At 37.7% G+C, this 26,284-nt stretch overlaps 1 pseudogene; it reads left to right on the forward strand.

The window, feature by feature from the left end:
- Positions 1-6,520: 6,520 nt before the first annotated feature.
- LOC147370548 (UDP-glucuronosyltransferase 2B18-like) overlaps positions 6,521-26,284 on the forward strand; it is a 30,883-nt pseudogene continuing 11,119 nt past the window's right edge.

Consider the following 26,284-nt stretch of genomic DNA (forward strand, 5'->3'; position numbering starts at 1 on the left):
CTGACCCATGACTCCACAGGAGACACTCAAACACTCAAAGGAAGGTCTGGTTCAGTCTCTGTGAGGTCTCTGATAGCTTGATGCATATGAATGGAATGATTTCAGGAAGCTCAGAGGCTTACAACTTCCATTACATAGATGATCGCTAAATCTTTTCATGTTAGAAATTTAGCTTTTAACAGTAGTCTTTTAATATTCAGATTACCTGTCCCTCTTTGCAAAACTTGTTATAGAGTCAGCTTTCTCCATGGTTGCCAAAGATGCTGCCTCTCAACTCAAGTCCTAATATTCCCACCAAATAAAACCTAACTCTCAGCTTTCAGGTTGTGCATATTTTTTTTTCCAGTCAACATTGTAAAAGGAGGTAAAATTTCAAAATGCATGTGTAATCAAGTATCTTTTGGGCTTCCCTGGTAGCTCAGCTGGTAAAGAAACTGCCTTAATTTCCGGAGACCTGGGTTCGATCCCTGGGTTGGGAAGATCCCCTGGAGAAGGGAAGGGCTACCCACTCCAGTATTCTGGCCTGGAGAATTCCATGGGCTGTATAGTCGATGTAGTTGCAAAGACTCAGACACTACTGAGTGACTTTCACTTTCAGTCTTTGCAGTCAGTTCCATATTTTTATAAAATCGTCTTAGTTTTGCAAATTTTGCTTTGTGTTCAGAAAATTATATGAATATAAATTAAGAAGGAGATTTTAGTCTTATGACCAGGAACAAAAGAATGCTTAGACTCATCCATCAACCAGACTTCATCCCAATGTGCTGTATGCTATGTCACTTAAAAAGTGTTTGACTTTTTGCTACTCAGTGGACTGTAGCCTGATGGGCTCCTCTGTCCATGGGATTCTCCACTCAAGAATACTGGGGTGGGTTGCCATGCCCTCCTCCAGGAGATCTTCCTGACCCAGAGATCAAACCCATGTCTCTTATGTCACCTGCATTGTCAGGTGGGTTCTTTATCACTAGTGGCACCTAGGAAACCCATTTATTTCAATGATTTCTAATAAAATGTGAAGCCTGAAAGCAGCACCAGAGGGAGTCCTGCTCTCATTCCAACAAATCCTGCACTTGTTACTCAGTGCAGAGTTTGGTAAAAGGCTGAGTCAACAAGCTCTGATTTCAGGTTCAAAATGATTTTCAACTCTGCCCCTGCTCATATTCCCTTTTTCCAATTGAGTACCATGTAAAGTGGGGAATAGCATACTTGGTGTGTCACCTAAGACAGATGGCATAGGCCACTACAAATCCTTTTAAATTGTGAAATAGAGATTAGAGACCAAAAGTCAGTCTAAACATGGACAGTTCCTCTCTGGTTTTAAGTGGGAAGAGTCAAGAGAAATGTTAAGCCATAGGTTCCAGAATTTATTTACTGTCTTTTCACTTGCCCATTCATTTACTAATTTATTTATTTGACCATGCAGTCTCAGTAGCAACATGCAGGATTTTTTTTTTTTTTTTAGGTTGTGACATGCAGGGTCTTTAGTTGTAGCATATGAACTCTTCAGTTGCTGCAGCATGTGAGATCTAACTCCCTTACCACAGATCAAGCCCAAGCCCTCTGCTTTGGGAGTATGGAGTCTTAGCCACTGGACCACCTCACCTGCTCAGACAGAATGTGACTTAATCAATTTAATTTCTTCTGAGTAATCAGATAAACAATTCTAACTTTCTCAGCTAGGATTGAACATGTATAAACTTGGGGGAAAAGTGGCAGAGTCAGGTCTATCCTAGAAAAAAATTAAATAAGCCCCTTTCTTTAAAATCTTCTTTAAAATTGTAAGATCAGTTTGAGTTTTCTCAATTTTATTTATTTATTTTTTTTTGAACTAGAGGCTAGGTTCTTTCTTGTTCTGAATTCTTTCCAAACCACCTACAGAGTGTTATTTTAAAACTGGTCTTGCATGTACTTCATAGAAATTTGTCCTTAATATATATATGTATTCCAGTGATTTCAGATTCTCTGGGATTTTACTTGATTGATTTGGTTACATAATCAGGCTTTAGTTAGATTTATGATATTTTACAGATGGTTTTAGATGTTTATAGATGTTTATGATGTTTTATAGATGTAAATATATCACCTGAGAGAAGATCCTGATAATTTTCACATTTTCTCTAATAATGATAAACTGACTATAATATGGGTGATCATTCTTGTGGCTATGTGAATAACAACATTATTATTTATGTCATTCCTATGGGCTTTTTAATATCTGTTAGGTAGTTAGAATAGGAAAAAGGAGTCCAGAATGGTGGTGGCTAAAAGATAAGGAAGGGAAAAGCCCACGAAAATAGAACAAAGAAAGGTCCGAGGACTGGAGTGAGGACCTCAGGTAAAACAAGCAGCACTCCTGGCTAGCCCAATTTACATAGGGCAGGCCCAGCGGGAGGAGAAAAAAAAAAACGTATAAAAAGAGGAGCCAAAATTGGGCTGGGGGCCTCTCTTCCCTTCGTGTCTTTTGGATAGGCATGCCGTCATGCCTGGAGGATGTATTTTCCTTTACTTTCTAAATAAAACTGAGCTGTACACGGAGCTACAGCTGGTTCGTCTGAGGGCTGTAATGCTGATCCACCCGTTGCTTCAAATTTTTGTTGTGACGAGACAGAACCAAGGGAATTACAAACTCCCCTGATACTTCTATATTAAAACTACTGAGTAGGCCCTCAGTGACAAAACACATTAGATGCAGGTCCATGATTTCTGTCTATGATATTCTAGGAAACGGGTTTTCCCACTACTATATAATAAAAAATTAGTTATATTGCCTCTCTAAGAAGAATAAATTTTATTCATACACCCACATCAATGGTGATAGTATTATTCAGTACATAATATAGAAATATATAAATTTCCTGAGAAATATCCTATGGGTAAGAAACATAAGCAAGTCACTACATATATACTCCAAAAACAAATAACGATCATAGTAAAAATAAATGAATAAATAAAATGGCTTAGAGAATACCTAAATCAAAAAAAGTAAACTGTTTATATAAATATTGACATTAAATTTGCTGCCAGTGAGTGCTCAAAAGGAAATGAAAAGCATTTGATTGGAAACTGAAGGAAAGGTAAATCTTTTATCAGAAAGCTTAAAGTATTTATCAGAAAGCTTAAAGAAATTGTGTCCTATGCCTACATGAAATGAAGGATTTGTAAGTGACATGCTTGTACATCTAGCTGAGATTTGCAAGAAAAGCTTCAAGATACTGACTGGTTTCTTCTGCTGCTTATAGTAAAATATGACAGGAGAGATGGTAAAGTGATGAAAGAATTATTAAAAAGTAACCTGGACTTGATGGCTTGTGAAATTCAATCTGTCCGGATTGCAAAGGAAACTAGTATTAAGAGATTCACTGTAAAACAAAACAAAACAAAAATGCTCTGGAGAAACAGCCAAGTGTGTGGTTATCAAATCTTTTGCTAATACTTCAGAAAGATCCGGAGAAGGCAATGGCACCCCACTCCAGTACTCTTGCCTGGAAAATCCCATGGATGGAGGAACCTGATAGGCTGCAGTCCATGAGGTCACTAAGAGTCGGACACAACTGAGCGACTTCACTTTCACTTTTCACTTTCATGCATTGGAGAAGCAAATGGCAACCCGCTCCAGTGTTCTTGCCTGGAGAATCCCAGGGATGGCAGAGCCTGGTGGGCTGCCATCTATGGGGTCACACAGAGTCGGACACGACTGAAGCGACTTAACAGCAACAGCAGCAGAAAGATCAAAAGATAAAGGTATTCAGTCACACAAAAGACTCTTTGGAGACACTAAAGGTGTGCATCATTCAAACCAGAGGGAGTGGTGGAAGTTACACTTTATCCTAATTTCCTCCTCCTTTGAAGCACAGTGTCTATAGTGTTATGCTAGATCTGTCATCATTATATTTGGGGAGCAGATAACTTGTTCCTTAGACTCAAAGGAGAGGGCTTATGCTCCATAATGGATCATATCCAGAGCTTCTCCAGTACCTGATTGAGATGATATAAAGAATGAGATTTAGGATCTTGAGATCATGTTGTAATGTGTTGAGACTTTTAGAAACCTAAAGATGAGGTGTATATATTTTGCGTGTGTGATGAACATGAAACTCAGGCCCAGAGGATAGACTGCTGTTAGCAGAATAATCACTGACAAAGACATCTAAGCCCTATTACCCAGACACTGTGAAATGCCAACACACGTGGTGAATTTTAGTGAACTTTGCAGATGTTGTAATTAAAAACTTTGAGGTGAAGAGAATAGCTTGCATTATCCAGGTCTAGCCCATCTAATCACATCCAAATTTTCTTAAAAGTAGAGAACTTTACCTAGGTTCAGAGAACCAGAAACATAGCAAGATGAGAAGAAATCAATCTGCTGATGCTGAGTTTGGAATGGAGGAAGGAGTTGGAAAGCAGAAACTAGGGGAGAAATGCACCAGGGAATGCAGGCAGCCTCCTGAAGCTGAGAAAGAAAAAGAAACAGATTCTTCCCCTAAGCCTCCAGAAAGACATGCTTAGCTGTGCCAGCACCTGGAGCTTAGTCCATCAGACTTCTGATCTAAGAAGTAAATTCATAAAGTTTAAAGTTCTGAGTGTGTAGTAAGTTGTTACGCCAGCAATTTTAAAAAAGAACTAATAAACTAATACAAAATTAAATTCAATGATTCTGTCCTTCCCATCATAGAAGGAAAATATTTCTTTGTATTAACAGCTTCTACAGAGACATGGTGATAAGAAACAGAACATCTTAAGACCCAATACTCATTTTGTAAATGGATCACTGGAATGATCTTATTGTTATAGCTCATAGACACAAATACTGAAAGCTAAAATAAAATCAATCTGAGAAATAATAATTCAACAAGAAACCATTTGATTTGCAACTCAAACATTGACTCCAAGCAGGGTTCAATCCCTGGGTCAGGAAGATTCCCTGGAGGAGGGAATGGCAAGCCACTCCAGTACTCTTGCCTGGAGAATTCCATGGACAGAGGAGCCTGGAGGGCCACAGTCCATGGGGTCACAGAGAGTTGGACATGGCTGAGTAACTAGCACTTTCACTTTCATGCTCTTTGAAGTGCTAATTACCTCTCCTCTGGAATTAGCCCCCAGATTAGCCCCAGATTAATCATCCAGATTAGTCCCCTTTTTGTGGGGTTCTTTCATGTCATATCTACATTCTCATAACCTGCCATAAGAAAATTTTCAAAAATGAAATAAGGAAATATCTCTAAAGGGCTTGAAGCTTTCCAAGGCTCCTCACAGCTTACAGAGTAAATATTTATATAACCACAGTAAATTTCTCCTTATACTCGGAGGAAACTGTGTTCTTTCAGGCTTCCATGCTTTTTTACATTGCTCTCTAAATCTAAATTCCCCCCGCATAAATTTTATACTTGACAAAACACTAGTCAGTACTCACTCTCTGCACAAACATCACTTTGTGAACATCACTTCTTTACTCTCCCAGGGAGACTTGGTCTGTGTTCTAAAGGGACTTACAAGGGGCTTCATAACCAAAATAGTCATAACTAAAAGTAATGCCTCCATCATAGGCATGCACTATCCATTTCCCTTTCCTTTTCTATATCTTCACATCTATATTTTCCCTTTAATTCTTTCCTCAGTGTCCAGGAAATCAAAGCTTATTTCACTGGCAGAATGAATGTTTTGCTTAGAATCTATATTCAAATCCTTCTTAAGAGAGATTCTCCTCTCATTTCAAGTCAGTTGATTATTGATATCATGAAAACAAATCTATCCCATTACATGCATCTTCCCCTTCCTGTTTCTAATTTGATGTGAATTCCTGGTAAGATTTTTGATATAGCATACCTCAATTACAAAAATAGGATACAAAATGAAGTTCAGAAGAAGGTACTTAGAGGATAAATTCTTTCAAAGAGTAAGTTTAGAGAAAGTATTGAAGAAGTGAGAGGAATAGAAGAAAGGTTACAAATGTTCAGAAAAGGAAATGATCATAATTCAGAAGCAATATTCTCAAAGGAAAGTGACTAAAGCTATACTAAACTGATTAAAGTTATATTCAAAAGATGCTCATGTTCATATAAAGAGGAAAAACTTCAGTCAAAGAACTGAAGGAATAACTTCAGTCAAAAGAACAAAGGTGAGCTAAATGAAATAGAGCTAATAAAATAGGTGTTAAAATATGCAGAAAGAAATGCTTGGAATGCTCAAACAAATCAGAATGTATCTCTGTTGACACATGCTGCTTCCTTATCTGAAAATTCTCTACATCCTAGGCAATTTCCTCTTACCCTAGAGCCAGGGATTTATTGTACACAAAATCACAAAATCCTCTGTGCTTTTATCTATTTGCTTTCCAAAGCCTCTAAACTGGAGATTAGCTTGCAGAGAAATTGCCTAGGCAGACTCTTGGAAACAGTCTTTAGCTCATAGTCATTGTGACCTTACCAAGTGGCAGTTATATTTTAACTACTTAATTGATTCTGTCCCGGATATAACAGAGAGCTACCTCTGAAATTAAGGAAGCTTATGAAGGTTTGGATTTTATCAAGATGTCTAAGAGATGGGCTTTTCTTCTTGTGCTTTCTTTTTATTTCAGCTGTGACTTCTGTGAAAAGGTGCTGGTGTGTCCAATGGAATAGAATCACTGGATCAATTTCAAGACAGTTTTGGATGAACTTGCTCAGAGGGATCATGAAGTGACTGTGCTAGCATCTTCAGCTTCCATCCTGGTGGATCCCAGTAAACCATCTACCCTTAAATTTGAGGCTTATCCTATATCCTTCACTAAGAATGAGCCTGATTTGCATTTTATGAAATAGATCAAGATATGGGCATATGAATTACCAAAGAGTACATTATGGGCATATGATTCAAAGATGCAAAAAAACATATCACAAATATTCTGATACTGTTCAAAAGCTCTATGCGGATGCAGTTTTAAACAAAAAAACTTATGAAAAAACTGAGAGAGTCCAGATGTGATGTTGTTCTTAGAGATGCAATTTCTCCTTGTGTTGAGCTGCTGGTTAAACTGCTTACCCTACCTTTGGTCTACAGTCTTAAATTTACCACAGGCAATACATATGAAAAACTCTGTGGAGGGCTTATATGACCTCCTTCCTACATACCTATTATAATATTTGAACTAAGTGACAAAATGATATTTATGGAGAGAGTGACAAATATGGTGTATGACCTATATTTTGACTTTGCATGAGACTTTTAACAAGAAGTGGGATAAATTTTACAGTGAAGTATTAGGTAAGTCTGGTTTATTACATTTTCCCTCCAGTAGATGAAAAGAAATCTTATCTTCTTTGTGTGGGTTAGAGTGGTATAATTTGTATCTTCTTATGTTTAGTGTCAAAATGGAAATATAACAACTTCTTAGTCAAAAGGTAGCAACTATTCAGGAGAATGTGCAAAGTAGTCTAGAACTCTGTGACACTGGAGATGTTCCTGTGACAATAATAACCCAATATGTTAATATTCCTGAGGCTTATTTATTTTGAAAGCTACATATGCACTGCACTTTTCATAAATTATAATGTCTGTTATTTATTGCTGTAAAATAAGCTATCCTAAAACTCATGGTTTAAAAGAGAAACCATACTGTTTGCACACGACCCTATGAATCAGAAAAATGGGCTGGGCATAAGAAAATGTCTCTTCAGTGGGTTTTGCCTGGGCTTAATCTTTATGCTACTGTTAGTTACTTGACAGAAGTGGAACAGTCCAAGAAAGTGTCACTCACATGGCTGGGGTTTGCAGATTAGCAGGATACTTTGATGTCTCCTCCAGGTGACCTCTCCAACAGAAAACCTTGGACCTTTTTAGATGATAGCAGAATTCTAGAATAGGTTGCATGAAAGTTTTAGACTAGATTTGGAAGTCACACAAAATCACTTCTGTCACCTTCTATTGGTAAACCAGGTCAGGAGGAAAGCCCAAATTCAAAGGGTGAAGAAATAGCCTCCACCTCTTAATAGGAGGAATTACAAAGAGTATTAGCCATTTCTGATATGCTATAGTAAGAAATTTCATTAACTATATTTAAAAATCAAATGAAGTTTAGTCATGAGGAAATATCCTTCTAAACCTGGATCAGTAAAAAAAAAAATCTATGTCCAAAGCAATCTGATATTTTGTATAAACTTTGTGTTTATTTGTCTTTAAAATTAAACATTTCTATGAACTCATAGCTGAGGCTCTGTTTAGCTTTCAGAATCAAAGTTCCTGACTTCTCCATCTAGATTCAGTTCTTCTATTATTTTAATCTCTCTAACATCTCCATTATCTAGTATCTCTATTGAGAAGAAAAATTGCTTAGTTGTGAATGAGTTTCTCTGGAAACTATCTAGTATTACTCTTTCCCTCTCAATGGATTAAATGTCATTTACTAAGTAAACCTCTAGTCTTTTCCATTTTAATGCTTTCTCTATTTCTTGGGATTGATCACTTAATAAGGCTTTCTTATCCCTCCTTGCTCTTCTTTGGAACTCTGCATTCAAATGGATATATCTTGCCTTTTCTCCTTTGCCTTTAGCTTCTATTCATTTCTCAGCTATTTGTAAGGCTTCCTCAGACAACCATTTTGCTGTTTTGCATTTCTTTTTGAGAGAATGGTTTTGATCACTGCCTCCTGTACAATGTTGTGAACCTCTGTTCAAGGTTCTTCATGCACTTTGTCTATCAGATCTAATCCCTTGAATCTATTTGTCACTGCTAATACTATGCTAAGTCACTTCAGTCGTGTCCGACTCTGTGTGACCCCATAGATGGCAGCCCACCAGGCTCCCCCATCCCTGGGATTCTCCAGGCAAGAATACTGGAGTGGGTTGCCATTTCCTTCTCCAATGCATGAAAGAGAAAAGTGAAAGTGAAGTCGCTCAGTCGTGTCCGACTCTTAGCGACCCCATGGACTGCAGCCTACCAGGCTCCTCTGTCCATGGATTTTCCAAGCAAGAGTACTGGAGTGGGGTGCCATTGCCACTGTATAATCGTAAGGGATTTGATTTAGGTCATACCTGAATGGTCTAGTGGTTTTCCCTACTTTCTTCAATTCAAGTCTGAATTTGGTAATACGGAGTTCATGATCTGAGCCACAGTCAGCTCCCATCTTTTCTTTGCTGACGGTATAGAGCTTCTTCCACTTTGGCTGCAAAAAATATAATCAATCAGATTTTGGTATTGACCATCATCTGGTGATGTCCAATGTAGAATCTTCTCTGGTTATAACTAGAGTGTTCTCTTGGCAAAACTCTGTTAGTCTTTGCCCCACTTCATTTTTGTACTCCAAAGCCATATTTGCCTGTTACTCCAGGTATCTCTTGACTTCCTACTTTTGCATTTCAGCCCCCTATGATGAAAAAGAAATATTTTTTGATGTTAGTTCTAGAAGGTCTTGTAGGTCTTCAGAGAACCATTCAAATTCAGCTTCTTTGGCCTTAGTGATTGGGGCATATACTTGGATTACTATGGTATTGAATAGTTTGCTTTGGAATCGAACAGAGATCCTTCTGTCATTTTTGAAATTGCATCCAAGTATTGCATTTCAGACTCTTTTCTTGACTATGAAGGCTTTTCCATTTCTTAAAAGGGATTCTTGTCCACAGTAGATATAATGGTCATCTGAATTGTATTTACTCATTCTGCTCCATTTTAGTACACTGATTCCTAAAATGTCAATGTTCACCCTTACTATCTCCTGTTTCAGTTCAGTTCAGTTCAATCGCTCAGTCATGCCCGACTCTTTGTAACCCCATGGACTGCAGCACACCAGGCCTCCCTGTCCATCTCCAACTCCCAGAGTTTACTCAAACTCATGTCCATTGAGTTGGAGATGCCATCCAACCATCTCATCTTCTGTTGTTCCCTTCTCCTCCTGCCTTCAATCTTTCCCAGCATTAGGGTTTTTTTTTTTCAAATGAGTCAGTTCTTCACATCAGGTGGCCAAAGTATTTGAGTTTTAGCTTCAACATTAGTACCTCCAATGAACACCCAAGACTGATCTCCTTTAGGATGGACTGGTTGGATCTCCTTGCAGTCCAAGGGACTCTCAAGATTCTTCTCCAACACCACAAGTCAAAAGTATCAATTATTCAGTGCTCAGCTTTCTTTAGAGTCCAACTCTCAAATCCATACATGACTACTGGAAAAATCATAGCTTTGACTAGATGGACCTTTGTCAGCAAAGTAATGTCTCTGCTTTTTAATAAGCTGTCTAGATTGGCCATAACTTTTTGTATTGTCATGACTTTGAGAATTTACTCAACTAAGCAATTTTTCAAAATCTCCTGTTTGGTCAATTGCAAATTACCTTGATTCATGGACCTAACATTTCAGTTTCCTAGGCAATACTGTTCTTTACAGCATCAGACTTGACTTCCATCAGCAGTCACATCCACAACTGGACATTGTTTTCACTTTGGCTCAGCCTCTTCATTCTTTCTGGAGTTATTTCTCCATTCCACTCTTCTCCATCAGCATATTGGGCACCTACCAACCTAGGGAGTTCATCTCTCAGTGTCTTAACATTTTGTCTTTTCATACTGTTACTGGGGTTCTCAAGGCAAGGATACTGAAGTGGTTTGTCATTTCCTTCTCCAGGCTTTATTTTCTTGGGCTCCAAAATCATTGCAGACGGTGACTGCTCCATGAAATTAAAAGACACATGCTCCTTGGAAGACAAGCTATTACAAACCTAGACAGCATATTAAAATAAGCCTAGACATGTTAAAAAACAAAGACATTACTTTATTGACAATGGTCAGTGTAGTCACAGCTATGTTTTTTCCAGTAGACATGTATGAATAAGAGAGTTGGAGCATAATGATGGTTGAGCACAGAAGAATTGATGGTTTTGAACTATGGTGTTGGAGAAGACTCTTGAGAGTTCCTTGAACAGCAAGTAAACTTAAAATATCAGAGATTAATATTAGAATGTAAAAAAACATCAGGGGATAATATTTGAATTATCAATGTCTGCTTTCTGATTCTAATACCTTCAGTTTGAAAAAGTAAGCAAAAGGTGAGAGTCCAATAGATTCTTCATATCTGGATGATTTCTTAAAAAAAATTTATTGGAGTCTAATTACTTTACAATATTATAGTGGTTTTTGTCATATATTGATGTGAATTGGCCATTCCAGAGCAAAACATATCACGCATATCTGGATGATTTCTAATCTTGATTCTGTGAGTACATCCATTCAACAACAAATACTTTTTGAACTTCCTCTTCTTTTCTGTTGTTTACTAATGTGGGGAGCAGAAGGAAATTAGTAAATATTTGTTGAGAATTTACTCTCTTCCAGGACATCTAAGTCCATCATATTTATTAATTCATAGGATAGAGACATAGAAATCTTATTCACAGGCAGTATTATTCTCATTTTATACATACCTGAACTTAAGTAAGGTAACCTACTCAAGTTTTCATGGGGAGTAAGTGACAGAGATGCGGAGAAGGCAATGGCACCCCACTCCAGTACTCTTGCCTGGAAAATCCCATGGACGGAGGAGCCTGGTAGGCTGCAGTCCATGGGGTCGCTAAGAGTCGGACACGACTGAGTGACTTCACTTTCACTTTTCACTTTCATGCATTGGAGAACGAAATGGCAACCCACTCCAGTGTTCTTGCCTGGAGAATCCCAGGGACAGGGAAGCCTGGTGGGCTGGTGACTTAGCAGCAGCAAGTGACAGAGATGGGATTAAAACATAGATGTCTGGCCTCGGAGTAACCACTTTGCATAATGTGTTACATGAAAACAAAACAAAACAAAACATGAGACTCTAATTTCAAAACTTTATCTATGATTTGGAGAAATATTATGGTAAGCATCAAGTACACTACAGTATAGAAAAGGTTAGTTTCTCTTCATTGTGGTGGTCTTATAACAGACATTCTCCATATCACTCAACTAACCAAACTTATCTTTGCCAAGAGAAATGTTCCCTCACTACCTTTTACTCATATATATATATATATATATATATATATATATCTATCTTTGTGGTTGGAAATTATTGTAAAAATTTTGGAAACCATCCTTGGCAGAAATTCCTTATTGCTCTCAATGGCTAAGAAGATTTGCAAGGTTAATTTAAGATTATATATATATTGCATACGCAATATTCAAGATTAAAATTACATATATATTGTATGAGGTTATAGGAGGTAGAGGCCTGAAAAATAGAACCAAGACCAAAGTCTAGGCACAAATCTGCTAAAAATTAACCAAGAATCACAGGTCATAGAAAATAAATTCTTAGGCGAGGTTCCATAGCAGGGTCATGCAAGTTGATGTGAAGTGATAAAGGGCATCACATGCCAAACAGTCAGTGTAGAAAGCTGGTTGGTGAATGAACTGGAGGATGATTAGGCCTATCTAAAATAAAAGACTAAGCAAATAATCCAAAGACCAACGTTTCTAAAATAAATAATTCAGAGATTAAAGTTTCTAAGATAAAAGTTCATCAGGAATCATAGGTCATAGAAAAGCAGCTTGTAAGTGAGGTAACATAATAAGCACATGCACAGCAAAGTGAAGGAAGACATGGCAAAAAATAGCAAATAATCAAAATAGGATGCTGGGCTGTGAATGAGTGTATGTGTGAATATATACTAAGCAAATAATCCAAAGCCATAAAAAAGCTTAGAGAAATTTTAGGTAAGTACGGGGACAGAAGTGCAAGTGACTGGTGCAAATAGACTTTTGCAACCAAGGCAGGTTTTCTAGCCTGGCTTTCCAGAATTTTTATGTCATTCCTTGAACAAGGAGCCTTCACAGCATTGCTGATTTATTCTAATAATAGAAATTAACAAAGGAGATCCTTTAACCAAGTTATAAATACTAAAAAGGAAGATTTTTGTCAGTCTTTAGTAGGTGAATCTCCCTTATCACTCATTCTGATGTGCTTTTTAATATTTACTTTTAGTTTTTCCAATATTTATAATTTTTCTGGAGACCAAAGACACAAATTTAGACAGAGGAACACACTTGACAGACTGAATCATAAGATAGTTCCTTAGCTGCCCATCCTTTTTTCCTTTTTAGGCAGTTATCAAGCAGCCTTCCATTGCCATTAGATTGTAGTAATCGATATAGTCAGAATGTTTCAAATTTCCTAGGAGAGAAAAAATAAATAACATAAAGATGGAGGTGAAAGCCATCATTTCATTTAGTGCATCTCGATCATCATACACTTGTTGATCACAGATGTTTCAAAAATTTAGTCCCACAATAAGCTTTATTCTTCAAAACGTACAGAAAAAAAGTTGAGACTTTAGCTATGGAAGGGAAGGCTATTGATTCCCAGCGAGATCTGCATCATTAGGGAGGCTTCTTAAACTACTGGAGGGTCTCTTCTTACCTTTATCTATCCTCTGAAAAGTTCTCGTGAGTAACCAGGATCCTCTGGTGGCTGACTAGGTGACCTGAAGACCAGACTGAAACAAGTGTGAGAAGTGCAAATTCTTCATGCTGTTGGTCCATATTTAATGTGGAAAGTCATTAATAATCTTTAGAAAACAATACCTATGTGAGTGAGATCAAGCTGGTGAAGTAGAAAGACCCTAGACTTATCTTTTCCCATGGACACACCAAAATACAACTACTCACAAAGCAATTATCTTTGAGAACGACCTGAAGACTAGCAGAAAAGACTTTCCACAACTATAGATATAAAGAAGGAGCCACAACAAGACAAGTAGGAGGAGCAGAGATACAGTCTAACTGGGACCCATAACCTGAGGTTGGCCACCTACAAACAGGAGGAATATCACAAGCATAGAAGTCCTCCTCCAGGAGACAGGGGTTTCAGCCCCCACATCAAGGTCTCTATTTTGGTAAGACATACCCCAGAATGTCTGGCTTTGAAAACAAGTGTGGCTTCCATTCGAGAAAACAGGAGACTCTGTAAACAGAGAATCTGCTCTCAAAGGGTATACACAAAATCTCACTTAGTCTGAGTTCCAGCAGACTCAGTAGTTTGAAAGACACCTGGGCAAGAACCACTTGCTGATCTTGGAGCATCTCCTGGAGAGGCATTGTACAGCTGGGACTACACCTGGGGATATGGCTCTGGTGGTAGCCATTTTTGGAATCTCGTTCCACCATTCTGACACCAACCCTGGCAAGCACCATTTTAGAATCCTCCCTCTAACCTATTAGCACCAGAAGCTTCCCCTGCCAATGGGTGCATGGCAATCACACAATGTTGGGTTCTCCCTGGAAGATGGGATCCTCAGTTAGTTTAAAAAAATGTTTAAAATGTCAGAATGTTATTAAAAATGCACAAATATTATGAAAGTGATAGAAATCTAATGCTATACAGTGGAAAACAAGAAGATGATCATTTAGAATGCAATATTTGTCACATATGTAAATAATTACAGAGTAAAATTGACTTAGAATTAAAATCTATTAGTGAACCTGTAACGTATGATACAAGAGTTAATCTTTAATGGTATATGAACCTATGAAAGGTTCAAAGGTGCCAAGGGAAGAGGTTATTATGAGCTGTATAAGTTTCTCACTTACCTGTGTTTTTCCCTCTCTTTTTTCTCTATATAAGTTTGTTTAAACTGTAAAACACTGGCATTATTTGTTCATCTTGGCTTACACAGAACAGAAGCTTTATTGCTGTATCATCTAAGAAAAATGGGTATATATTCACAAATTTCCATATATTCCTTTTCTTAACTTCCACTACAGGAATCCCCACTACAATCTGTGAATTAATGAGAAAACTGATTTTTGGTTGATAAAAAGCTCTTGGGATTTTGAATTTCCCCAACCATTCTTACCAAATTTTGATTTTGTTGGAGGACTTCACTGAAAACCTGCCAAACCCCTGCACAAGGTAAAATTTTTATCTTGAAGGAAATTTTCCATTCCCAATCCAAATACTGTCTTCTGGAAGTTATATGGGCAATATATAAAATTTCTTCACACCATTCCTTCACTCACTGTGTGTTTCATGTTTCACTATTACTGAATATTCTGGATTATATAACAGTCATAAAAATATGAGAGAAATGCAAGATTATGTGGATATAGCCACTATGATAAAGTCTTGCAACACATGAGAAACATTATTTTTTCAACAAATATGTTTTCTTTGTCTGCTAGATGTCAGATTCTTTACTCTGTACTGAAGAAGGAGGGGTGAAAGGGAGAGACACAATGGTAGTCCTTGGGGATCTTATAGACTGGTCAGCCAGAAAAAATATGAATGTTAAACAATTACTTATAATAAAGTACAAATCAAAAGATACTTTAGATTGAGATGATGTGGGAGTGACCTCTCATATTTTATTAAAGTAAATTGCAATGAAATATCTCAAAGAATCAAATTCTGATAATGCCATATTAAAATTGGAAATATATGAGAGTATTCAAAGACTATGGAACTGAGAGACTGAACTGAACTGAACTGATGGAATCTGGTGCTTTAATACATGGTACTATGATAAGTAAAAAATATACCAAAAGCAAATTCTGCCAAAGTACCTTTTCTATAAAATATGGATGCATGAGAATAAAGGAAGAAAAGTGTGGTCTACTTTATAGGCCAGAACTACTGAGAATAACAATAATCCACCAGATACATAAAGGCCTTGGGCTTCCCAGGTGGTGCTAGAGGTAAAGAACCTCAGGTTTAATCCCTGGGTCATGAAGATCCCCTGGAGAAGGGCATGGGAACCCACTCTAGTATTTTTGCCTAGAGAATCCCAAGAACAGAGGAAGCTGGCAAATTACAGTCCATAGGGTCGCAAAGAGTGGACACAACTAAAACGACTTAGATTGCATGTACATGAAGTCCTTACACACTGCCAAAACATAGTGCTTCATAACTATTGGCTGCCACGACTTTCTTTTTTTAGTGAACTTTTGGCCAAAGGAATTTGTCTCTGAAATTGAAAAACGAAGAAAATATTAAAATAGTATTTGAATTTTAAGCAGTGTCACCAGTATCTAGACTGGAGGGATTCCTTCTGGGGTATGTGTGTGTGTGTGTGTGTGTGTGTGTGTGTGTGTGTACTGGCAAACTCATATTTTTTTCCAAAAACTTTGTGAATGCACTTCAGTATTGTTCCTGATCTTATCTGAGGTGAAAGAACTTCACAACACAAAACAGACCAGAAATCATTGCATCCTGATAATACAATTCATGAAAATAAGCCTCTCTCAGAAAATGGTGCTAATGCTAAAGTACTGGCCTGCCGTTGCAGGAGATGTAAGAGTCGCAGATTGGATCCCTGGATCAGGAAGATCCCCTGGAGGAGGGCATAGGAAACAATTCCAGTATTCTTGCCTGGAGAATCCCGTGAACAGAGAAACCTGGCAGGCTATAGTCCATGGGTGCGCAAAGAGTTGGAATCTAGTGAAGTTACTTAGCACTCATGACACAATGCCTAATTTCATTAGGTATAGTTTTATTTCAATCATGTAAACTGCCTGATTTCTTTAATACCACAGTTGGTAAAGAATCTGCCTGCAATGCAGGAGACCCAGATTTCATTCCTGGGTAGGGATGACCCACTGGAGAAAGAAATGACAAGCCACTCCAATATTCTCGCCTGGAGAGCTCCGTGGGCAGAGGAGCCAGGCAGGCTACAGTTCATAAGGTTGAAAAGAGTCAGATGTGACTGAGAGACTAATTTTCAACTTTCACTTTTCAACCTGCCTGATCTCACTAACCAGGCTTGGAAACAAATATAGTAAGGTAAATACCAAGGAGAAAGTGACTGGTTAAGCCTATTATACAGAGTGAAGTAAGCCAGAAAGAAAAACACCAATACAGTATACTAACGCATATATATGGAATTTAGAAAGATGCTAACAATAACCCTGTGTACGAAACAGCAAAAGAGACACTGATGTATAGAACAGTCTTATGGACTCTGTTGCAGAGGGAGAGGGTGGGAAGATTTGGGAGAATGGCATTGAAACATGTATAATACCATGTATGAAACGAGTTGCCAGTCCAGGTTCGATGCACGATACTGGATGCTTGGGGCTGGTGCACTGGGACGACCCAGAGGGATGGTATGGGGAGGGAGGAGGGAGGAGGGTTCAGGATGGGGAACACATGTATACCTGTGGCGGATTCATTTTGATATTTGGCAAAACTAATACAATTTGTACAGTTTAAAAATAAAATAAAATTAAAAAAAAAAAAGTATTAACCTGCACAATGTTGTTGTTGCTCAGTTGTTCAGTCACATCTGACTCTTTTTGACCCCATGAACTGCAACATGCTTGGCTTCTCCCGGAGCTTGCTCAAACTCATGTCCATTGAAGCAGTAATGCCATCCAAACATCTCGTCCTCTGTCATCCGCTTCCCCACTGCCTTCAATCTTTCCCAGCATCAGGGGCTTTTCCTAGGAGTCAGCTCTTCATACCACGTAGCCAAAGTATTGGAGTTTCAGCTTCAGCATCAGTTCTTCCAATGAATATTCAGGACTGATTTCCTTTAGGATGGACTCGTTGGATCTCCTTGCAGTCCAAGAACCCTCAAGAGTCTTCTATAACACCACAGTTCAAAAGTATCAATTCATCTGCACTCTGCATTCTTTATAGTCCAATTCTCACATTCATACATGACTACCATGGGAAGCTATGGAAAAACCATAGCTTCAACTAGATGGACCTTTGTCAGCAATGTTTCTGCTTTTTAATATGCTGTCTAGGTTGGTCATAGCTTTTCTTCTAAGGAGCAAGCATATTTTAATATTACAACTGCAGTCTCCACCTGCAGTGATTGTGTAGCCCAAGGAAATAAAGTCTCTCACTGTTTCCATTGTTTCCCTATCTATTTGCCATGAAGTGATGGGACCAGATGCATGAGCATAGTTTTATGAATGCTGAGTTTCAAGAAAGCATCAAATCTTTGATGTCCAGGCTTCTTTATGGTCCAGTGATAAAGTAACCACAAGCCAATGCCAGAGTTACAGGAGATGTGAGCTCAATTCCTGAGTCAGGAGATCTGCTGGAGTTTTTCAGTAGCTCAGTCATATCTGACTCTTTGCCACCCCATGGACTGCCACGTTCCATCTTTCTCTGTCCTTTATCATTTCCCAGAGCTTGCTCAAAGTTATGTCCATTGAGATGGTGATGCCATCCAAGCATCTTATCCTCTGTCATCCCCTTCTCCTCCTGCCTTCAGTCTTTCCCAGCATCAGGTCTTTTCTAACGAGTCAGTTCTTTGCATTAGGTGGCCAAAGTAGTGGACCTACAGCTTCAGCATCAGTCCTTCGAATGAACATTCAGGGCTGATTTCCTGTAGGATTGACTGGTTTAATCTCCTTGCTATCCAAGGGACTCTCAAGAGTCTTCTCCGCTTTTGCTTGTCTGAAAAGCTTTTGATTTCTCCTTCATACTTGAATGAGATCCTTGCTGGGTACAATAATCTGGGCTGTAGGTTATTTTCTTTCATCATTTTAAGTATGTCTTGCCATTCCCTCCTGGCTTGAAGAGTTTCTATTGAAAGATCAGCTGTTATCCTTATGGGAATTCCCTTGTGCGTTATTTGTTGTTTTTCCCTTGCTGCTTTTAATATTTGTTCTTTGTGTTTGATCTTTGTTAATTTGATTAATATGTGTCTTGGGGTGTTTCGCCTTGGGTTTATCCTGTTTGGGACTCTCTGGGTTTCTTGGACTTGGGTGATTATTTCCTTCCCCATTTTAGGGAAGTTTTCCACTATTATCTCCTCAAGTATTTTCTCATGGTCTTTCTTTTTGTCTTCTTCTTCTGGAACCCCTATGATTCGAATGTTGTAGCGTTTAATATTGTCCTGGAGGTCTCTGAGATTGTCCTCATTTCTTTTAATTCGTTTTTCTTTTATCCTCTCTGATTCATTTATTTCTACCATTCTATCTTCTAATTCACTAATCCTGTCTTCTGCCTCTGTTATTCTACTATTTGTTGCCTCCAGAGTGTTTTTAATTTCACTTATTGCATTATTCATTATATATTGACTCTTTTTTATTTCTTCTAGGTCCTTGTTAAACCTTTCTTGCATCTTCTCAATCCTTGTCTCCAGGCTATTTATCTGTGATTCCATTTTAGTTTCAAGATTTTGGATCAATTTCACTATCATTATTCGGAATTCTTTATCAGGTAGATTCCCTATCTCTTCCTCTTTTGTTTGGTTTGGTGGGCATTTATCCTGTTCCTTTATCTGCTGAGTATTCCTCTGTCTCTTCATCTTGTTTAAATTGCTGAGTTTGGGGTGTCCTTTCTGTATTCTGGCAGTTTGTGGAGTTCTCTTTATTGTGGCGTTTCCTCACTGTGTGTGGGTTTGTACAGGTGGCTTGTCAAGGTTTCCTGGTTAGGGAGGCTTGTGTCGGTGTTCTGGTGGGTAGAGCTGTATTTCTTCTCTCTGGAGTGCAATGAAATGTCCAGTAATGAGTTATGAGATGTCTATAGTTTTGGGGTGACTTTGGGCAGCCTGTAGCTCTCCAACAAATACTAAAGGATATTCTCTAGACAGGAAACACAAAAATGGTGTATAAACTCGAACCCAAAACAATAAAGTAAATGGCAACGGGAACATACTTATCAGTAATTACCTTAAATGTAAATGGGTTGAATGCCCCAACCAAAAGACAAAGACTGGCTGAATGGATACAAAAACAAGACCCCTACATATGTTGCCTACAAGAGACCCACCTCAAAACAGGGGACACATACAGACTGAAAGTGAAGGGCTGGAAAAAGATTTTCCATGCAAATAGGGACCAAAAGAAAGCAGGAGTAGCAATACTCATATCAGATAAAATAGACTTTAAAACAAAGGCTGTGAAAAGAGACAAAGAAGGTCACTACATAATGATCAAAGGATCAATCCAAGAAGAAGATATAACAATTATAAATATATATGCACCCAACACGGGAGCACCACAGTACGTAAGACAAATGCTAACAAGTATGAAAGGAGAAATTAACAATAACACAATAATAGTGGGAGACTTTAATACCCCACTTACACCTATGGATAGATCAACTAAACAGAAAATTAACAAGGAAACACAAACTTTAAACGATACAATAGACCAGTTAGACCTAATTGATATCTATAGGTCATTTCATCCCCAAACAATGAATTTCACCTTTTTCTCAAGCGCACATGGAACCTTCTCCAGGATAGATCACATGCTGGGCCATAAAGCTAGCCTTGGTAAATTCAAAAAAATAGAAATCATTCCAAGCATTTTTTCTGACCACAATGCAGTAAGATTAGATCTCAATTACAGGAGAAAAACTATTAAAAATTCCAACATATGGAGGCTGAACAACACGCTGCTGAATAACCAACAAATCACAGAAGAAATCAAAAAAGAAATCAAAATTTGCATAGAAACGAATGAAAATGAAAACACAACAACCCAAAACCTGTGGGACACGGTAAAAGCAGTCCTAAGGGGAAAGTTCATAGCAATACAGGCATACCTCAAGAAACAAGAAAAAAGTCAAATAAATAACCTAACTCTACACCTAAAGCAACTAGAAAAGGAAGAAATGAAGAACCCCAAGGTTAGTAGAAGGAAAGAATTCTTAAAAATTAGAGCAGAAATAAATGCAAAAGAAACAAAAGAGACCATAGCAAAAATCAACAAAACCAAAAGCTGGTTCTTTGAAAGGATAAATAAAATTGACAAACCATTAGCCAGACTCATCAAGAAACAAAGGGAGAAAAATCAAATCAACAAAATTAGAAACGAAAATGGAGAGATCACAACAGACAACACAGAAATACAAAGGATCATAAGAGACTACTATCAACAATTATATGCCAATAAAATGGACAACGTGGAAGAAATGGACAAATTCTTAGAAAAGTACAACTTTCCAAAACTGGACCAGGAAGAAATAGAAAATCTTAACAGACCCATCACAAGCATGGAAATTGAAACTGTAATCAAAAATCTTCCAGCAAACAAAAGCCCCGGTCCAGACGGCTTCACAGCTGAATTCTACCAAAAATTTAGAGAAGAGCTGACACCTATACTGCTCAAACTCTTCCAGAAAATTGCAGAGGAAGGTAAACTTCCAAACTCATTCTATGAGGCCACCATCACCCTAATACCAAAACCTGACAAAGATCCCACAAAAAAAGAAAACTACAGGCCAATATCACTGATGAACATAGATGCAAAAATCCTTAACAAAATTCTAGCAATCAGAATCCAACAACACATTAAAAAGATCATACACCATGATCAAGTGGGCTTTATCCCAGGGATGCAAGGATTCTTCAATATCCGCAAATCAATCAATGTAATACACCACATTAACAAATTGAAAAGTAAAAACCATATGATTATCTCAATAGATGCAGAGAAAGCCTTTGACAAAATTCAACATCCATTTATGATAAAAACTCTCCAGAAAGCAGGAATAGAAGGAACATACCTCAACATAATAAAAGCTATATATGACAAACCCACAGCAAACATTATCCTCAATGGTGAAAAATTGAAAGCATTTCCTCTAAAGTCAGGAACAAGACAAGGGTGCCCACTTTCACCATTACTATTCAACATAGTTTTGGAAGTTTTGGCCACAGCAATCAGAGCAGAAAAAGAAATAAAAGGAATCCAAATCGGAAAAGAAGAAGTAAAACTCTCACTATTTGCAGATGACATGATCCTCTACATAGAAAACCCTAAAGAATCCACCAGAAAATTACTAGAAATAATCAATGACTACAGTAAAGTTGCAGGATATAAAATCAACACACAGAAATCCCTTGCATTCCTATACACTAATAATGAGAAAACAGAAAGAGAAATTAAGGAAACAATTCCATTCACCATTGCAACGGACAGAATAAAATACTTAGGAATATATCTACCTAAAGAAACTAAAGACCTATATATAGAAAACTATAAAACACTGGTGAAAGAAATCAAAGAGGACAATAGATGGAGAAATATACCATGTTCATGGATTGGAAGAATCAATATAGTGAAAATGAGTATACTACCCAAAGCAATTTATAGATTCAACGCAATCCCTATCAAGCTACCAACAGTATTCTTCACAGAGCTAGAACAAATAATTTCACAATTTGTATGGAAATACAAAAAACCTCGAATAGCCAAAGCGATCTTGAGAAAGAAGAATGGAACTGGAGGAATCAACCTACCTGACTTCAGGCTCTACTACAAAGCCACAGTTATCAAGACAGTATGGTACTGGCACAAAGACAGAAATATTGATCAATGGAATAAAATAGAAAGCCCAGAGATAAATCCACGCACATATGGACACCTTATCTTCGACAAAGGAGGCAAGAATATACAATGGATTAAAGACAATCTCTTTAACAAGTGGTGCTGGGAAATCTGGTCAACCACTTGTAAAAGAATGAAACTGGACCACTTTCTAACACCATACACAAAAATAAACTCAAAATGGATTAAAGATCTCAACGTAAGACCAGAAACTATAAAACTCCTAGAGGAGAACATAGGCAAAACACTCTCCGACATACATCACAGCAGGATCCTCTATGACCCACCTCCCAGAATATTGGAAATAAAAGCAAAAATAAACAAATGGGACCTAATTAACCTTAAAAGCTTCTGCACATCAAAGGACACTATTAGCAAGGTGAAAAGACAGCCTTCAGAATGGGAGAAAATAATAGCAAATGAAGCAACCGACAAACAACTAGTCTCAAAAATATACAAGCAACTCCTACAGCTCAACTCCAGAAAAATAAACGACCCAATCAAAAAATGGGCCAAAGAACTAAATAGACATTTCTCCAAAGAAGACATACAGATGGCTAACAAACACATGAAAAGATGCTCAACATCACTCATTATCAGAGAAATGCAAATCAAAACCACTATGAGGTACCATTTCACACCAGTCAGAATGGCTGCGATCCAAAAGTCTACAAATAATAAATGCTGGAGAGGGTGTGGAGAAAAGGGAACCCTTTTACACTGTTGGTGGGAATGCAAACAAGTACAGCCACTATGGAGAACTGTGTGGAGATTCCTTAAAAAACTGGAAATAGAACTGCCTTATGATCCAGCAACCCCACTGCTGGGCATACACACTGAGGAAACCAGAAGGGAAAGAGACACGTGTACCCCAATGTTCATCGCAGCACTGTTTGTAATAGCCAAGACATGGAAGCAACCTAGATGTCCATCAGCAGATGAATGGATAAGAAAGCTGTGGTACATATACACAATGGAGTATTACTCAGCCATTAAAAAGAATACATTTGAATCAGTTCTAATGAGGTGGATGAAACTGGAGCCTATTATACAGAGTGAAGTAAGCCAGAAGGAAAAACATAAATACAGTATACTAACGCATATATATGGAATTTAGAAAGATGGTAACAATAACCCGGTGTACGAGACAGCAAAAGAGACACTGATGTATAGAACAGTCTTATGGACTCTGTGGGAGAGGGAGAGGGTGGGAAGATTTGGGAGAATGGCAATGAAACATGTAAAATATCATGTAGGAAACGAGTTGCCAGTCCAGGTTCGATGCATGATGCTGGATGCTTGGGGCTGGTGCACTGGGATGGCCCAGAGGGATGGTATGGGGAGGGAGGAGGGAGGAGGGTTCGGGATGGGGAACACATGTATACCTGTGGCGGATTCATTTTGATATTTGGCAAAACTAATACAATTATGTAAAGTTTAAAAATAAAATAAAATTAGAGAGAAAAAAAAAAATCTAAAAAAAAAAAAAAGAGTCTTCTCCAAGACCAAGTTCAAACCTGCACAACAGGACCCACATTTACAAATGTAGATGAAAGTTTTCTGTAACTTAATGTCATAAATGATAATTAGTCTTAGATAGCTTGATCAGGTGTTTTACCCAATAAGTCACACTCTCATGGCATAAAATCCACCAAAAACAAACAGCTTACAGGCAAAATTTGTCACATTCACTGTATATCATAGCATCAGTATCCTTAAAATATCTCGGCCAAGATCAGAAATAAAATCAAATTTACACTCAACATTTAAACATCCCATATAAAAATAGTGATAATATATGATATTGCAATTTCATTGTTTTAAAAAAAAGTAGGGAAAAATAAGCTATGGGAAGTTTTGAAAAGCTATTTCCTTAACAGATATGAAATTAATGTAGCATACCCAGTATTATCAGAGCATGAGATAGGAAGAAAAAAGAAATAAACTTTCAAGACAAGAAAAAATACTTTCAGCAGTCTTTGTCTCTTTCAGACAATTACTATAATATAAGAAGTTTAATAGATCAGAGTCTTAGCTGAGGCTTAAATTTAGGGAACTGTGGGAATTGGGAATTTGAAACACCAATAAGTAAATAATAAATCATGGTTAATAAATTGAGAGTTCTTATTTAATTATATAGAGATGATTTAACAAGAATGCTTTTCTTTTACCAAAGCAATTATATGTAACCTTTAATCTGTTCATATTATCATGAAAAAGGGAAAAGTGAAAGTATTAGTCACTCAGTTATGTACAACTCTTTGCCATCCCATAGACTATAGCCCACCAGGCCCCTCTGTCAATAGAATTCTTCAGGTAAGAATATGGGAGTGGGTTTCCATTCCTTTTCCAAGGGATCTTCCCTACCCAGGAATTGAACCCGGGTCTCCTGTCTTGAAGGTGGATTCTTTACCATCTGAGCCACTAGGGAAGCACCATTACCCTTATATTATCATAGGTAGCCTTATAATCAGGAAAGCCTATATATCAGAAGACCTGTCCTGAAAACTGCTAAGAAGAAAAGTAGGAGTTACACCTGGTGCGGCCCACTTGGCTCCCACTGCGCCCGCAAACCGGGTCTCAACGCCAGCTGCGGCCGGGTAGCCATCTAAACATGGACTCCGCCGGCCAAGATATCAACCTGAATTCTCCTAACAAAGGTCTGCTCTCCGACTCTATGACGGATGTCCCTGTGGACACAGCGGTGGCTGCCCAGGCTCCTGCTGTCGAGGGTCTGACGGAGACCGAGGCCGAGGAGCTCTAAAAAAAAAAAAAAAAGAAAAGTAGATCAATTCAGTAACAAATACATTGGACAAAGAATGACATACAAATTCATGAAGCTGAGCTACAGACTGTTTTTCATTTTATTTGAAGAATTCTGTTAGGAGTTCAGGTCCTTTTAAATGCCTGTCTTTTGTCAACTTCTCCAAAACAAACCAAGAAAGAAAAAGGAAAAAAAAAACACCTTGATCTTGCTAGGCTAGGATTATTTAACTTATTATAAGAAAAAGGAACAGCACTTTGACAGAGTTTCATCAATTTTCAGTAAAAGGAAGTCAGAGAAAGGTTACCTAAGATGTTGAGTTCTGGTTGGTGATATTAAGGAGGACTTTGTAATGTAAGGAACAGGTTGGAATTTAGCAAAGTTGAAGGCATAACTTTGGATTTCTGGACACAGTAAGGTCCTGAATCTTGTCCTGGTGAGCAAGCCATATGTTTTAATAAGCATATTATTTTACTTGTGTGCTTGTATAATCCTATCATCCTGGGACAAATTACTAAGCCATTGTTTCTGGATCTTAGCAATATTTAACAGAGAATGAGAAAAAAATTCCTGGTCCTGCTATTGTTTGAGACATGGAATAAAAATTACATTATCTTCAAAAGTCACTTAAGAAAATCAAACCTGTGTTGTCACAATGTGAAATGTTCTTCCCTGGAGACTTTCACTTTAGTGACATCCTTTGTTGGTAAGTGATAAATAAATCACTGTACTTGTTAGTAGTCAATGATAATACATTGGTTAAAGAAAATGAACTGCATATCACACATCTCTTTCTAAAGTGTTTTAATAGTTTAGCATATTAGAAGATGATGCTATTCTAACAATTCTCTCTCTTTAGAAATGTATGTATTCATGTTCTTCAAACAAACTAAAGAAAGAATGAATGAAACAAAAACCCTCTGTCTGCTGATTCCCCTTCAGAATACAATGAATTATTTCTTTTCAGGAAATTGAAGAGTTTGTCCAAAGCTCTGGAGAAGATGGCTTTGTAATACTGATTTTGGGGTCAGTGGTTGAAAACCTTCCAGAAGAAAGGTCTAATATGATTGTATCAACCCTTGCCCAGATTCCAATTACCTTTGTACTGAACAGCTATTTGAATGAATCTCTTTAAAGTCTGGAGTGGGTCCATTAGAATGTTTTTTGCAAAGGGGAGAGAAACAGAGAATATCATAACATGGTTAGATCAAAATGAATTGGTATATCTCATTTTTCTTTCGAATTTGAATTTTAAAATGGAACAAGGGGGGCATATGTGCTTAAATGTTCCAAT

Source organism: Bos grunniens, chromosome 6 (assembly GCF_055505025.1).
Source record: "Bos grunniens cultivar Pamir isolate PY7600 chromosome 6, Bosgru_T2T1.0, whole genome shotgun sequence".
Classification (NCBI taxonomy): Eukaryota; Metazoa; Chordata; class Mammalia; order Artiodactyla; family Bovidae; genus Bos; species Bos grunniens.